The 15954-nt window shown below is 45.5% G+C and overlaps 1 protein-coding gene and 1 pseudogene across 2 annotated transcripts in view; both read left to right on the plus strand.

The window, feature by feature from the left end:
- The window catches only part of LOC139274095 (zinc finger protein 420-like), a 115566-nt pseudogene that overhangs the window by 55674 nt on the left and 43938 nt on the right, over window positions 1–15954 (plus strand).
- Window positions 15382–15954, plus strand: part of LOC139273523 (zinc finger protein 664-like) — a 79139-nt gene continuing 78566 nt past the window's right edge. The window contains exon 1 of one of the 2 annotated variants that reach the window (XM_070890457.1): window positions 15382–15453. The gene's annotated coding sequence lies outside the window, so the exon portion shown is untranslated. Of the gene's footprint in view, window positions 15490–15954 lie in introns of both variants that reach the window. The other variant, XM_070890456.1, reaches the window with a different exon arrangement.

Below are 15954 nucleotides of genomic sequence, written 5' to 3' on the forward strand. Positions count from 1 at the left end.
TAATTTGTTCAGGGCTCCTGATAATTTTCTAAAGTCTTCAGCTCTTTCAGGGAATTCCTCACATAACTTTTGTAGCGGACTACCCGCATCCGTGGTTTTATCTAACTGATTTCCCATTTTCACACTGCCCCTCGTATTACTGTGTCGCTACGCGTTCGTGTCGTCGTGCAATTTAAACAAACTTACAAATAGACACAGACTTTACAGAACTAACACGGACTTTAACTAACTCCAAATCTAACACTTACCCGCATCACCGCACGGTCCGCGTCGCCGCACGATCTTAATACTAAACTACCACGTCGCCTCGCAGTTCACGTCGCCTCGCAATCCGCGTTGCCTCGCAGTTCACGTCGCCTCGCAATCCGCGTTGCCTCGCAGTTCACGTCGCCGCGCAATCCGCGTCGACCCGTGGCTCGCGTCGCCGCGCGAGTTAAGATACTTTAACTTTACTTCAAACACTTACCCGCATCGCCGCACGGTCCGCATAGCCGCGCGATCTACAAAATTACCCGCATCACCGCACGGTCCGCATAGCCGCGTGATCTTAATACTAAACTTAAAACTCTAAACACTTTAAGACTTACAGACTTACTGCCATTAGCACTGACTTTCGCGATTCGCGTTGCTGCGCCTCTGCGTCACTACGCGTCGGCGTCACTGCGCGTTTACGTCACCGCGCGTCTACGTCACTGCGCGTTGACGTCACTGCGCGTTCGCTTCACTGCGCGTTTACGTCGCTGCGCGTTCGCTTCGGCCCTTCTCTCTCTCGGCCGCGCGTTCGCGTCGGCCCTACCTTCCGAGTTGCTGCGGGGTTTTTTTTTTAAATTCAATCAGAGCCTAGACGGGCCAAGTGATATTCAAGGTCCCTTCGTCGTACCTGAGTTGAACACCTATCCTCTATTTAAATCCCCATTTTATTCCCTGTGAGCCTAATTTTCTAATTTTGATTTCTTATGAGCCTCAATTAATTTCTTTTAGTCTCCAAATTTCCCTATCCTTTGACGTTACTGCGCAGTTTAAATTCAATCAGTCAATGAAAGCCCTAATTTAATGGAGTTTTTCTGCCAACTGGACAGGAGTGATTTTATATTTTTCATAATTTAAAATCTCAGAACATTTTTTTTTTTCTTTCAGCACCTATTTAGTACGTTACTTTTTTTTTTATAACTAGAGAGAAGTCTGGCACGTAGGCTGTGGACTGCTTTTCGTTATCTCAATTGTTCCAGCCTCAAGGTCGTGTTATTTAATATAATTTTTTTTTAAATCCTTTTAAATCCATCTCAGTTGTTTTGCTGTGCCTTCTCTGAATGTTTTCTTTCAACAAGTTTTTCTTTTTTTTTTAACCACCGGGACCATGTAATTTTTTCTCTTTTTAACAAATCTATCCTTTGGGCATTTCCTGGCTCCGCAACTTATCATCCGAATATACGTAATTCAATAAGGTTCACACTCTTAAACTTCCCACATACAGGACAACACTACGAAGGGTTAAAACAAACTTTCATTCTGTTTGAGATAAAACAAACCACAACTCCCCGGCTTTTTTTTTTACAGTAAAAGTCACAGAAGCATTTCTCATTTAAACAGAAATTCATAAGAGTCTCTTTTCTTTCCTATTAATTTTTTTTGGATCCATGATTGATCATCTATCCCTATCTAGCTCTAACTATCTTTCCAAGTCGCCGCTTGGTTTGCATCATCGCACAATTTCCCTATCTCTATCCCTATTCTAAGTTTGAAAGGTATTCACCAGATTGTCCTGGATCTCGTTCAGACACTACCTGAGAACCAGCGAGTGGCTAAACTTTCCTCAGACTTTTGAAACCGGGGGAAACTGGAGCAGTATTGAAATCATACTCACTCCAGTGGCCATTTTCCCCTCGTCTCGTCCAAGGCTAGTCTGGCTCTTAATTCGCAAGTTTTCGGCAGTCGTCCGTTGAGATCCCACTTCTGACACCAAATGTTAATTCCTGGATTCTTTTACTTCAATCTGGTTCAGTAAAATTACTGAGTCGAATACCTCTTGTGCTTTGAACAAAGCAGTCTTTATTACCGGCCAGTAAGACCTATCAGACAGAAGATATACTCTCTGGATAGAGCGTACACACTCCCTACGGATAGGTGAAGTTACATCGTAAAGCGTTAACAGTTATACAGTTTTGAAATCAGATAACAAAATACAAATGGATTGACAGTCTAACTCAGTCACTCATTAGTCAATCTATATGAGATGTTCTTCTTGAAAGCTTAAGTATTGCCTCCAAATGTTTCAATCTAATGGTGTGACTATTTATTTACTGAGACCTTGCAATTCTGCAGATGTATTTCATGTTACAATTATATATTATTGGCAGGATTAGTGACTTGAAACCTTGAGACAGACTGTTAGCTAAGCTGATGTTGCGCTATTTGCAATCTGACATTCTCCCAGCTATTCTTCCATGGCTTATACATTTTCATATATCCCGTTTACTTTACTGTCCTTAATTCCATATATTCCGTTCAGATATCCACACTAAACCCTGTATAATTAAGGTGCAATTTGAACAGCTCGTTGGAGATCCTTTCTCAGGGGCTGAGAAGTGAGATGCTCCCCCTTCACATGTTGGAATTAAAGTAATTGAAACTTATCCAAGGTGTTCGTCTGTTGAATCCAGGCTTGTTGAGAGGAGAAGGGCGATTCTCCCCATCAACTGGCGTATTCGGCAGGATACAGTCTTGCTAGCCCGAAAATGATGTGGCAGCTGTTGGAGTGAGTACGTTTTCAATACCACCTACAAGTTAGAGCTGTTACACTCTTTACGGGAAAGGAGGAAACCTGTAGAAAGAACAAATAAACGAGCCACGGGGAGGACGAAGACCAAGGAATAAGTATGACTTGGGGTATGAGTAGACTCTAACACGGTCACAACTGGGGTGCGGTACTAACGAACAAGTATTGGTCAGGAGACACGATGGAGGTACAAGAGTAGCCCACTAAGAGAAAGGTAGCCCCTTAGCAATCTTAGAAATGGCCGGTAAATATGACTGGGGACCCGAGGGATCTATAGGGAAAATGCTAGCAGATAAAAACATGAAACTAATTGAGGGAATGATGAAAAAGGGATGGCAACGAGACGACTCACCGGAGAGGCAGGCAAAATGGTGGGAGTGCCAGCCAAGAAATAAAGGGGACCGGGCTCATACGGTAGTATTAGCTGCTATCGGGAACAAAATAAAGAGATGGAACGAAAGGGTCAGGTAATATAGGAAAGATGTGATTGCACTGGAAAGGGTGCAGAGGAGATTTACAAGAATGTTGCCTGGACTGGAGAATTTTGGCTGTGCAGAAAGATTCGAGAGGCTGGGTCTCTTTTCTTTGGAATAGAGGAGGCCTGAGGGGAGACTTTATTGAGGTGTATAAAATTAGGTGGGGCCTAGATAGAGTGATAGGAAGATCCTGTTTCCTTGGGAAGAGAGGTCAACAACCAGAGAGCATAGGTTTAAAGTAACTGAAGGGAGGTTTAGAGGAGATGTGATAGGGATCAGAAATTGAAAATTGATTTAAGGAATAATGGATAAATAGTTATGACTGAATCAAAAGGAGAAAAGGGAAGATCATGTTTCTTTCTTACTGTTCGTGTTTTCCTTTGATGTTTCAGTAAAGTTTTAGGAAACATGTGCGATTGTTCCTTTGTTTGGCTGTGGCCCCTCCCCCTTTTCAAAGTGGCATTGGGAAGTTTAATATTGGAGTTACTGAGGTTAATTAACCTATTAAAAACCAGACTTTTATTATGGCCATGATCAAATTCTGGTTGATGTAACTTGTGTGAAGAGTCTTTAGTTCTGGACATAAGGCATTTCACATTAATGATTGGTATGGTTTTAAAAAAATTCTGACCAATGTGTAACTGGGGAGAAAAGGATGAAATACTATTGTGTAAAGATGTTTTTCTGAATGTTTATTTTGAGAATAAAAATGCAGAGACTTTACAAAAGTAACATTCTTAACTGGAGAGTTTAAACTGAAAAAGGCTGCAGGCTGAAGTCGACAATGATTAATGGTGTCTGTGTTTGTCAGCTTTCGAAACAAAGGAAGTTAACTCTTTCACAGGCAGCTGTGAACTGTTTTAACTCAGTGGGTGACACCTTTTGAATATTGGAAATCTTAATTTGAAGAGAATCACCAGAGATTCTGTGCGTTATTTTGTTTTAAGTAGATGACCATCGGAAAGAAGCGATGTTGTTTAAAGGGGTTAGTGGATTATTCCTGAGGGGTCAGGAAGGCACACCACTGTAACCGACTACATCTGAGAATAAATCTCAGAAGTGGGATTCGTCCTCTCCAGGGGAATGAGGAAGAAGGGGTGCCTAATGGGATACCTCCACCTAATCAGGTACAGTATGATCCAAAGGGAAGTGGACAGGACACGGGAGCTGGAAAAATCTCCTCGGGTCCCAGATTTGGAACTACCTCCTGTCCACAGACATACCTCGCAAACCCCGCCACTCTCACAAAGTAGTAAGAGACATATCGTGAATGGTAGAAGTAAGGACAGACGAGGGTATAGGATAGGGGTACATTTACAGTGGCATGGTAATCATACCACTATAACCGTCCATTATATCAAGGACGGGAGCGCAGTTGTACAAGCAGTAGAGTTTTAAAAAAGACTCATCCAAAGGCTCCTTCTCCAACGAATAAACAGATTTGTGGGAAAAGCGAATTGTTCGTCATAAACACGTCCCAGGGCCAACGGTAATCTCAACTCAGGTGATATTGTACCATGATGTGCATCACAAAGTGGTACCTGTAATATTGAATCTTTGAACCCAGACCTATTGTTGAGTGTTAATTTTAAATACTCCATACAATAGGCGTCACGAATAGGATCTGAAGCGGGCGGCGGACACCAGATGATGGAAGCCATGTCAAAGGCGTGAATACGTTTAAATTACCATGCAGTTAGGACAAAGGGCAGAAATCTGTCTGATGTCAGTTGCCTGAGAGATCCGAATCTGCAGGTCTGGCCGAGACTTCAAGTAGTTAGCGGAAGATCCCAGGTGAAACAATTGCGATCGGTTATATAGAAGCGTGTCTGTGTAACGTTACGATTGATAATTGATAAGTTTGCAAGTAACGGTCTCACTCGTGAGGAATAAGTAAGGGACGTACTGCTGACAACCTATAGCCATGGGAAGTGAGAAACACGAGTGGGGACCAGGGATCCCTGACACGTTACCTGACACGTTACCTAGCAGACAAAAATTGAAAACTTATTGAAATAATGATTAAACAAAATTGGAACCAGATGACCCACCCGCTGAACAAAGAAAATGGTGGGAGTCGGAAAAGAAACAAAAAGAAGGAAACCCTCATTTTAATCACTCACACGTATTATCAATTAAGTAAATGGACCAGGCTATTGACGGAGAAAATGATGAAATAAACTGATAGTAGATGTGATGAAGACAGCATCCATCAGGACACATAAAAAGGAACAACTGCCAGCAGTCCCCATCAATTAGAAACAGTGGGGTACACCCGAAGTCTGTTATAACTGCAACAGACTGACAAACATGGTGGAAATGTAGAGAGAGGCTCTTTGTAATGCAAGAAATGAGGGGTCGAAGTTAGTTGCTCCGGTGACTTTTTTTTTTTAAAAAGCAGGAAGCAATTCTAAAAGGAGATATTTAGTGGGAATCCAAACCATGAAGTGTAGGCATATAGCAACAAAAAGTGCTAAAAACTACAGAGGCAACAGATTATAAAACAAACATTAAATGGTACGACACTGAAAAGTGTAGAGGAACAAAGGGGCCTTGGAGTATAGGTCCACAAACCCCTGAAGCAAGCAGGCTAGGTAGATAAGGTGATTAAAGAAGGCATATGGAATACTTGCCTTTATTAGTCGAGGTATGGAATACAGGAGCAGAGACGTCAGACTTGAACTGTAGAAAACTCTAGTTGGGTTACCACATTACAGGAAAGGGATGGGTAGATATGCCGCCCCGGATTTTAATGAAATTAAGGGCGACCCCAAACCAGACCACCGGACTCACGCCATTCAAACTAATGACAAGAAGGGCAATGAGATTACCTGAGGTTCTAGTGACGGGGAGTGATGGCGTCGGACCCTACCGGGACCCAGTAAGGAGATTTGTGATGGAATTATGTAAACAATTACATGATCTGAAGGCACATGCCAGGGATCAGCAAGTGATCAAGGACTTGGAAACTGGCACCAAGGAACAAAAGGCTCAGATACTACAGGTTGGGAGCAAGGTAATGGTAAAAATAAACCCCAAAAAGCCAGGATTCTCACCAAAATGGACAGGCCCTCACCAGGTAATAATGGTAAGCGATGTGTGCGTGGCAATAGATGGAACCGGACGGTGGAAACATTGGACAGTTAGAACATTGTGTAACATGAGACCCTAACTGACCGGTGACATGTTGTGTTTTATCGGACCTTAGTCCTAGTAGGAGGAATAATGGGTAACCCCATCTTATACCACGACCCAGCAGTAAGTTGCCCAGACAGCTATCAAGGAAATATTTCCACTACAAACTCAATCTATTGCGGAAAATGCCAAAGGGGGCGACTTGAAGTGGAATGGACAAGCCTGGATAAAGGACACTCATGGCAGAACCAATCATGGACATGCATGAATAGCATGAATGCAAGGAAATCCATGCAAGTGTGTGTGGGTAAGATGTAACCTCACCAGGGAGGCAGAGGGGACTACCCCCATACCCATCAGGGAATCACAATGCGGTAATGGTTCCTTATAGGGAATGTTCGTGTGTAAGATAGAGATCCCAACCACCACAAAAGCCCCAACCACAACGACCCCAGAACCCCCAAGATGCCCAAACATGACACGGGGCAAGCGGAGGGTTAGTAATAAAAAGAACTAAAGACAAAATCCATTTCAGGGTACGCCAAAGGGTAATTACGGTATTATTAAATCTAACGAACATAACTGTTCCATTGTTTTGCGGTAAGAAAACTATAAGCTTATATAAAAACCTAACCCCCCATGAGCCCTCGAGGGGCCCGAATCCAAGTTATGAAGTTCAGCATAAAAAAGCTGAACAAAAACGGGAAAGGCGGGAGGAGAAAGAGGGGAATATTAGAAATGGTGGGAGCAGGATATGCGGTGGGTGTTGCGACAGTTAATACAATAGATCTTCAAACAATAGAAGAGCAGGTCATCACCCTCACACAGACCTTAAAAGGACTGCTGGAAAGGGGAGATGATAAGAAAATGCAGGCCCAGTTAGGGGATGGGGTGGAATGGGAAATGCGACAGGTTGCCCATACATTGCGGGACCATGCAAAAACAATAAATTTGGTAAACCAGGCTGGACAAACTATGAGTAAAAGAATGGCAGCCGAGATAGTTTGTGCAGGATATGGGGCTTGAATGCTCAATGCGGTAGAACATAACCTAGAACAACTCCAGAATGGAGGAGTGCCGGATTGGATAATCAATGATGTATTTGCTGAATGGGCAAGAATGATACCCAAGCCTGTGAGGCCCGGAGGAATAGCCATGCCTGGGTCCCTTAGAACAGGTGTGTAACCTGACATCAGAATATAATAGGGTTTGTGTTATCAATACCACAATACGACGTGACAAAGGGAAACACATTGTACCAAGTAAACAATGTAGGAGAAATAAGGAATCAGACCCGTGTGAGGTATCACAAATTGCACCAGTACATAATTAAAAAGGGAAACAATACCAAAGGTATCTATATTAATGATTGTTATAAGAATAATCAAGTTGTTTTATGCTGAGAGCACCCAGACCTCGATAACAACGACTGTGGATATGGCCAAACAGAAGGATGTGTGTTGAGTGTCACACCGCTAACACTGGACTCAAACGACCTCAGCCTCACTAGAAAAGAGAGGATGGTGTGTGAGCACCACGGCAGTCAACATGACTGTGGGGGGAGTTACCCACTGCCCTATCACGACCACCGACTTCTGTTTTGTGCCAAAATTCGTCGTCGTTATTCAGGGAGATATCATATATCCGGAATTGAAAGGAGAGTCCGTCAATGGGACGGCGGTGGACACTATCAAAGCAGGGTATAAAGGTTTCGAGGAACCACAAGGACGACATATACCCAGACTTAGTGAAGAACAAACTAAGTTGGAACAGGACATCCATGAACAACGGCAGAAGTACATCATCCTGATGAAGAAGATTGACAAACTCCAGAAGGACACTAAAGAAATGTTGGCAAACCAACCCTGGTATGCCAGGCTTTGGAACTTTGGACTAAACGTGCAGGTACACCCCTGGATAAGAATAATATCCCATGTATTGGTGATTGTGCAATGTGTGGTTTTAATGGTTGAATTATGTTGGAGATGTAAACGACTGGCGAGGAAAGCTATAAGCTCAGGCCCCCATAAAAGCCTTAGAAGAAACTAAACCTTTATTATCTAAGGAAAAATCTGTAAAACAGGTAAGTGGTGTGTAAAGGAAGAGATACGAGAAGCCATCCGTAAGCAAGGGCTTGGCCACCCAGACGGACGGATTAAGCTGACAATATCACTTCCCCTTTGGATGAAATAATGAGGGGATGGCACATTGGCCTATCTTGGAGTATATAGCCAAGGGCCAAAAAGGGGGATTGCAAGAGCAAGATTGATTATCAAAGATGTTTTCTGGCTATTATGTAGGCCCTGAGCTGGCTAAACAGAAGGTATGCTTAAAACTGCACGTACGTGTAGAGCCACAAGATGACCACTTGTTGAAGGTATGCTTAAAACTGCACATACACAAGATGGCCACTCGTTGGCCTCGGGCTCAAGGGAGCAATATAATATAAGGCGAGTGACACTTGGAAGGAGGGAACAAATGGGTATTTGATCATGCGTTGGTACAACCAATCACGTCACTGTTAAGGTCTGTCCATGTGCTAAACCCTGCATAATTAAGGTGCAATTTGAACAACTCATTGGAGATCCTTTCTCAGGGGCTGAGAAGTGAGATGCTCCCCCTTCACATGTTGGAATTAAAGTCATTGAAACTTATCCAAGGTGTTCGTATGTTGAATCCGGGCTTGTTAAGAGAGAAGAAGGGCGATTCTCCCCATCACGGACCATTAGTGCCCTCTGCTCCACCGGCCCGCAACCACCTCTCCTGCTACAGATAATCCACCGACAGCAACTCAAATATTCATTTCAAAACTAAAATCCGAGGTTCCTATTTGTTTCATGCTGTCTTGTAGCTAATTACATCTGGAGAGAGCAGAGTGGGAAGGCTGAAGGGATTTGCAGTGATCAGGATCAAACTGCAACCGGAGCGAGTGTGTGCCGGTGTAAACAATAAATTGAGTAGAAAAGGACCTGTTTGATGGGACAATGTAGAGGGAGCTTACCTCTGTATTTGAAACTGAAACTATATAGAAATTATATCTCTAAGTTGAAACTGGCACAGGACAAAATGTGGAGAGCTCCAGTTCATACAATCACAGGACAGAGAGTGGAGAGCACCAGTTCATACAATCACAGGACAGAGAGTGGAGAGCACCAGTTCATACAATCACAGGACAGAGAGTGGAGCACCAGTTCATACAATCACAGGACAGAGAGTGGGGAGCATCAGTTCATACAATCACAGGACAGAAGTTGGATCAATGGTCTTTGGAATGATTACTTCTCATTGTGTCTTTTGATCTACCCGAGAATTGATTTACTGATTTAATGAGACAGCTCGAGACTGATTTAACTTTTCAATTATTCAAATTCTGATTTTAAGTTTACTTATAATTAATCTATATATTAATCAATTTTGTTTCAATATAATTGATCTTGATTATACTGATTGTACTATTGTAGAATCCCTATTGTAGTATTCCCTATTCACTGTGTAAACTGAGTTTTTTCCCCCAGTGACTAATTGCTGCCATTTTGGCTGCCGCTTTGGACCCGAGCCATTCCCTTCTATTTCCACTTCCTTCTCCTGCCACCGTCCCAGGCTCGACTCCCTTTGAGACAAGCCTGCAGCTTCCCTCTGTGCCTCTCTTGGCATCTGCCGAAGGGCCCACCGAGGCACTCGTCGCTGTCTCCTCACGAGCAACAACCCCAACTGTCCCATCCTCCTCTCACCGACCTTGCCCCAGCTTGCCTGGGGGGGGGGGGGGGGGGGGGTAGGGGCTAACCTTGCCAATCTCCTCCCATCCAACTCATCCCTCCAATCCCTGACCCTGTGGATGCTGGCAGTGGGTCAGCCATCATCGATCCTCTCTGCATCTCCTTGCAGAATGTCCGTTCACTTGCGGACAAGGCCCTTGCCATCCATGAGCTTATTGTGGGTGATAGACATCATGGCCCTGACGGAAAGTTGGCTGAGGGATGATGGCACATTACCTTTAAAGGAAGCCGCCCCTCCCGGCTATACCTTCCATCACTTGCCCCGCCCAGACCACCGTGGTGGTGGTGTGGTTCATCATCAAATCATACCTTGGTGTGTCCCCCTACTCCTCCGGCACTTTCTCCTCCTTTGAACATCTCACCTTATTTAAAATTCTTGTTCTCCACCACCATCCCAAGTATGATTAAAATGTTATCGCGGATATATCCTCACTGCTCTCCTCCCTCAGCCTCTGCACCGAGTGACTTCTCATCCTCGGTGATTTCAACATCCATCTCAATTCATCAAGCTCTCTCTCCTCTGAGTTCACTACCCTCCTGTCCTCCCTTAATCTCTCCCTCCATGTGGACTCCTCAACCCATACTCACGGCCTCCCCCTTGACCTTGCCATTTCTCGTGGCCTCGATATTCCTACTGTGTCAATTACAGATAAGGCCATCTCTGACCTTTACCTTGTATCGCTCTCCACCCACATCCCCCTTCCCCCACCCAAATCAACTTCCTTCTGCATCCTCCCCTGGAAAAAAACTCTCTCCAAACTCTCTTATAGCTGCACTTATCAACTCCAAACTGTCCAGCCTTTGGCCCTCCTTTCACCATGACATTTCTGCAGCCATCAATCTGCTCACCCACACCTCACTACCATCTTTGATGCCCTAGTCCCTATTATTACTCTCTCTCACCCCGGCCGTTCCCCCCGGTACAGTCCTTATCTTCACTCCCTCAAGTCCAAGGGGCACAGACCTGAACGGATGTGGTGGACAAGTGGTTTAGTCATTCACCTCCAGATCTGGCTCGACCACAAAGCATTATCGGGTCCTACTCTTGTCTGTAAAAACTGCTCACTGTTTTAGGATCATTCTGAAATGCAGCGCTAATCCCCGGCTACTATTCTCTGCTGCTAACCGTCTCCTTAAACCCCTCTCTCCTGTCTCCACCACACTCACCTCCAACAATTGTGAGGAGCTCATGGACCTATTTGCCTCAAAGATTGAGACCATCCGATCGTCTGCCTCTTCCAGTTGTTCCCTTCCTTCCCCGAGCCCACGGGGGCAAAGTTCCTGCCTTAGTTCTAAACTCGCATCTTTCTCTAGTTTCTCTCTGATCTCCCCTCTTGACCTCTCCACGCTCATCTTGTCCATGAGACCCACTTCCTGCTCCCTTGACCCCATTCCCAATAAACTGCTGCCCACACAACTTCCTTTTCTAGCTCCCATGTTATCTGACATTGTTAACGGTTCTCTCTCCTCAGGTACTGTCCCCTTCATGGTCGACAGAGCAGTAGTGAAAGCCATCCTCCTATATGCTTTAGAGACAGACAGCAGCACCTCAAGGCACTGGAGAAATACCAACGTTGCCTGCGCAAGATCCTGCAAATCCATTGGCAGGAAAGACGCACTAACGTCAGTGTTCTCACTCAGGCCAACATCCCCAGCATCGAGGCATTGACCACACTCAATCAGCTCCGATGGATGAGCCACATTGTCCGCATGGCCGATACTGGACTCCGAAACAAGCGCTCTACTCAGAGCTTCGACACGGCAAGCGAGCCCCAGGTGGGCAGAGGAAACACTGCAAGGGCACCCTCAAAACTTCCTTGAAAAAGTGCAACATCCCCACTGACAACTGGGAATCCCTAGCCGAAGACCGCTCAAAGTGGAGGAGAAGCATCCGGGAAGGCGCCGAACACAGAGTCTCTTCTCCCAGAGCACACAGAAGACAAGCGCAAACAGCAGAAGGAGCGCACGGCAACCCAAGCAATCCACCCACCCGTCCCTTTAGCCAACGTCCATTCAACCACCATCTGTCCCACCTGTGACAGAGACTGTAGGTCCCGCATTGGACTATCAGTCACCCGAGAACTCATTAATGTGGAAGCAAGTCATCCTCGACTCCGAGGGACTGCCAAAGAACTGTCCACCTCTCCTTCAAATCTGCAGTCATCACCCCTCTCTTCAAAAACAACCTGACTCCACTGTGCTGGTTAGCTACCGCCCCATCTCTAACTCCCTTTCTTCAAAGTCGTTGAATGTGTTGTCTCCTCCCAAATTCATGCCCATCTTTCCCAGAACTCCTCGTTTGAATCCCTTCAATCTGATTTCCGCCCTTGCCACAGTACTGAAACTGCTCTAATCAAAGTCACAAATGACAGTCTTTGTGACTGTGACAAAGGTAAATTATCCCTCCTCATCCTGTCTGCAGCCTTTGACACAGTTGACCACTCCATCCTCCTCCAACATCGTCCAGCTGGGTGTGACTGCACTCGACTGGTTCTATTCCTATCTATCTAATCATAACCAGAAAATCTCCTGCAATGGCTTCTCTTCCCGCCCCCGCATCAGTACCTCTGGTGTCCCCCAAGGATCTATCCTTGGTCCCTCCTATTTCTCATCTATATGCTGCCCCTTGGTGATGTCATCTGAAAACAGAGTCAGGTTCCACGTGTACGCTGATGACACCCAGCTCTACCTCTCCACCACTTCTCTCGACCCCTCCATGGTCTCTAAATTGTCAGACTGCTTGTCCAACATCCAGTACTGGATGAGCAGAAATGTTCTTCAATTAAATATTGTGAAGACCGAAGCCATTGTCTATGGTCCACACCATAAACTGCGTTCCCCAGCCACCGACACCATCCCTCTCCCTAGCATCTGCCTGAGGCTAAACCAGACTGTTCGCATCCTAGGCATCATATTTGACCTTGAAATTAGCTTCTGGCAACATATCTGCAGCATATTTAAATCCATCTATTTCCACCTCTAATATTGCCTGCATCTGCCCTGGTCTCAGCTCATCTGCTGCTGAAACCCTCATCCATGCCTTCGTTACCTCTAGACTGGACTACTCCAACGCACTCCTGAATGGTCTCCCACATTCTACCCTACGTAATCTTGAGGTAATCCACAACTCGACTGCCCGTGTTTTAATTTGTATCAAGTCTCCGATCACTCATCACCTCTTTGCTCATGACCGACATTGGTTAAGCAATGTCTCGATTTCAAAATTCTCATCCTTGTTTAAAAATCCCTCCATGGCCTCATCCTTCCCTATCTCTAATCTATTTCAGCCTCACAACACCATTCCTCAAAATCTGCCCTCTTGAGCATTCCTGATTAGAACTGTTCAACCATCGGCGGACATGCCTTCAGCTGCCTGGGCCCTAAGTTCTGGAACTCCCTCCCTAAACCTCTCCATCTCTAGACATTGCTTATCTCCTTTAAGACTCTCCATAAAACCTCCCTCTTTGACCAAGCTTTTAGTCATCTGCTGTAATTTGTTGTTATGTGGCTCAGTGCCAAATTAATTTTTGTCTTATATCACAATTGTGAAGCACCTTGGGACATTTTACTACATTAAAAGCACTATATAAATAAAAGTTGTTGTTGTTGATAGCAATGGGAGCTCGTACAACCGGAGCTCCAATTATTATCAATGCGAATACTAGATGTTCATTGATGGTCCAGGCCCACATGATCCCAGGATACGAATACATACCTGGAAGAAATGTTCCTGTACGCTGCACTGCGAAACTAGGACTCCGACCACAATCCTATGTTCCTCCAGGACCACCAGGTAATTTTGTTAAAAAAATTCCTGTCGGGGGCGTTCACCCGAAGGAAGCCTCCAACCACAATTTACGCCCCAAAGAATGTGTTTAATTTCTCTGCCATTTCTTTATTCCCCAATATAATTTCTTCTGCCTCAGCCTGTAGGGGACCCACATTTACTTTTGTTAATCTTTTCCTTTTAAACATACATATAGAAGCTTTTACAGTCTGTTTTTATGTCTGTCGCTAGTTTACTCTTATATTCTATTTTCCCTTTATCAGTTTCTTGGTCCTCCTTTGCTGAATTCTAAAATGCTCCCAATCCCCAGGCTTACTGCTCTTTTGGCAACATTATAACCCTGTTCCTTTGATCTAAAACTATCTTTAACTTCTCTCGTTAGCCACGATTGACCACCTTTCCTGTGGGGTTTGTGTGCCTCAAAGAAATGAATGTTTGTTGTAAATTATGTATTAATTCTTTAATGCGCACCATTGCTTATCTACCTTCATGCCTTTTAATGTAGTTTCCCAATCTACCTTAACCAACTCGCCACTCATACCTAAAAAGATTGTTTGCTTAAATTTAAGATCCCAGTTTTGGATTTAACGAAATCACTTTCAAACTTAATGTAACATTCCATCATATTATGGTCATTCTTCCGTTACCAGCACGTCCCATGTACAAATAAACAAAATAAACAAGACTCACTGTTAAAAGTTGTTGCTGTTAATAATCACAAATCACTTTTTACAAATCACTCCAGGGCCTCGCCCCTCCCGATCTCTGGAATCTGTTGCAGCCCACAAGATGTCTGCACTCCTCAAATTCTGCCCTTCTGACCATCCCTGATTATAATCGCTCCACCATCGGTGTCCGGCCCTTCAGCTGCCTGGGCCCCGAGCTCTGGAACTCCCTCCCTAAACCTCTCCGCCTCTTTCCTACTTTCAGACCCTCCTTAAAACCTACCTCTTTGACGCAGCTTTTGGTCATCTGCCGCAATTTCTGCTTCTGTGGCTCGGTGACAAATGTATGTGTTGTGTCCTGTAACACTGCTGTGAAGCGCCTTGGGACGTTTAAGACGCTCTATAAAGAAAAATTATTAATAATACTGTCGGAGTGAGGGATTGACTGAGCTGCGAGTCCGGCACAGGCGCACTGCGAGCAGTCCCGCCCCTCAGCACCGACGCAATTTGTGACGTCACAGGCGATGTGGGCGGGGCTATGACGTTTCCTGGTAACGGTTGAACGGCCGGAATTTTTGAAATCAGGAGCCACGTGACCCACGAGCTGCCCAGCGCTCCTTCATCACAGTGGGCGGGGCTCTGCGGTGCTGCCGGCTCCTATTAGTGAGAGTGGTTGGCAATCCGTTTCGTGCAGCCAATAGACGGCCGGGAATTCGCTGAAGGTCATTAATTTATGCAGGAAGTCGCCCTGTCGCCGCAGTGCGCATGCTCGGTGCAGTCCTCCCCACCCCCAATCTCCGGATGCCGCGCAGTTTGCTGGAACCAGCAGTTGGACAATGTAGGGAACCGGGGGCAGAAGGGAACCGGACTGATGGTGGGCGGCTGGGGCCGGGGAGCGTGCGGTGAATCTATGAGGGAAAACACCGAACTGAACACACAGCCCCGGAACTCAGGGTTTGGGGACATGCGGGAGATAGACTGAAACTTCCAGTGAGCTCAGACAGTGTGTAACCCGGGGGCCCAGTGAGCTCAGACAGTGTGTAACCCGGGGGCCCAGTGAGATCAGACAGTGTGTAACCCGGGGGCCCAGTGAGATCAGACAGTGTGTAACCCGGGGGCCCAGTGAGATCAGACAGTGTGTAACCCGGGGGCCCAGTGAGATCAGACAGTGTGTAACCCGGGGGGCCAGTGAGATCAGACAGTGTGTAACCCGGGGGCCCAGTGAGATCAGACAGTGTGTAACCCGGGGCCCAGTGAGATCAGACAGTGTGTAACCCGGGGGCCCAGTGAGATCAGACAGTGTGTAACCTGGGGGCCCAGTGAGATCAGACAGTGTGTA

The sequence above is a fragment of the Pristiophorus japonicus genome, chromosome 9, assembly GCF_044704955.1.
Source record: "Pristiophorus japonicus isolate sPriJap1 chromosome 9, sPriJap1.hap1, whole genome shotgun sequence".
Lineage (NCBI taxonomy): Eukaryota > Metazoa > Chordata > Chondrichthyes > Pristiophoridae > Pristiophorus > Pristiophorus japonicus.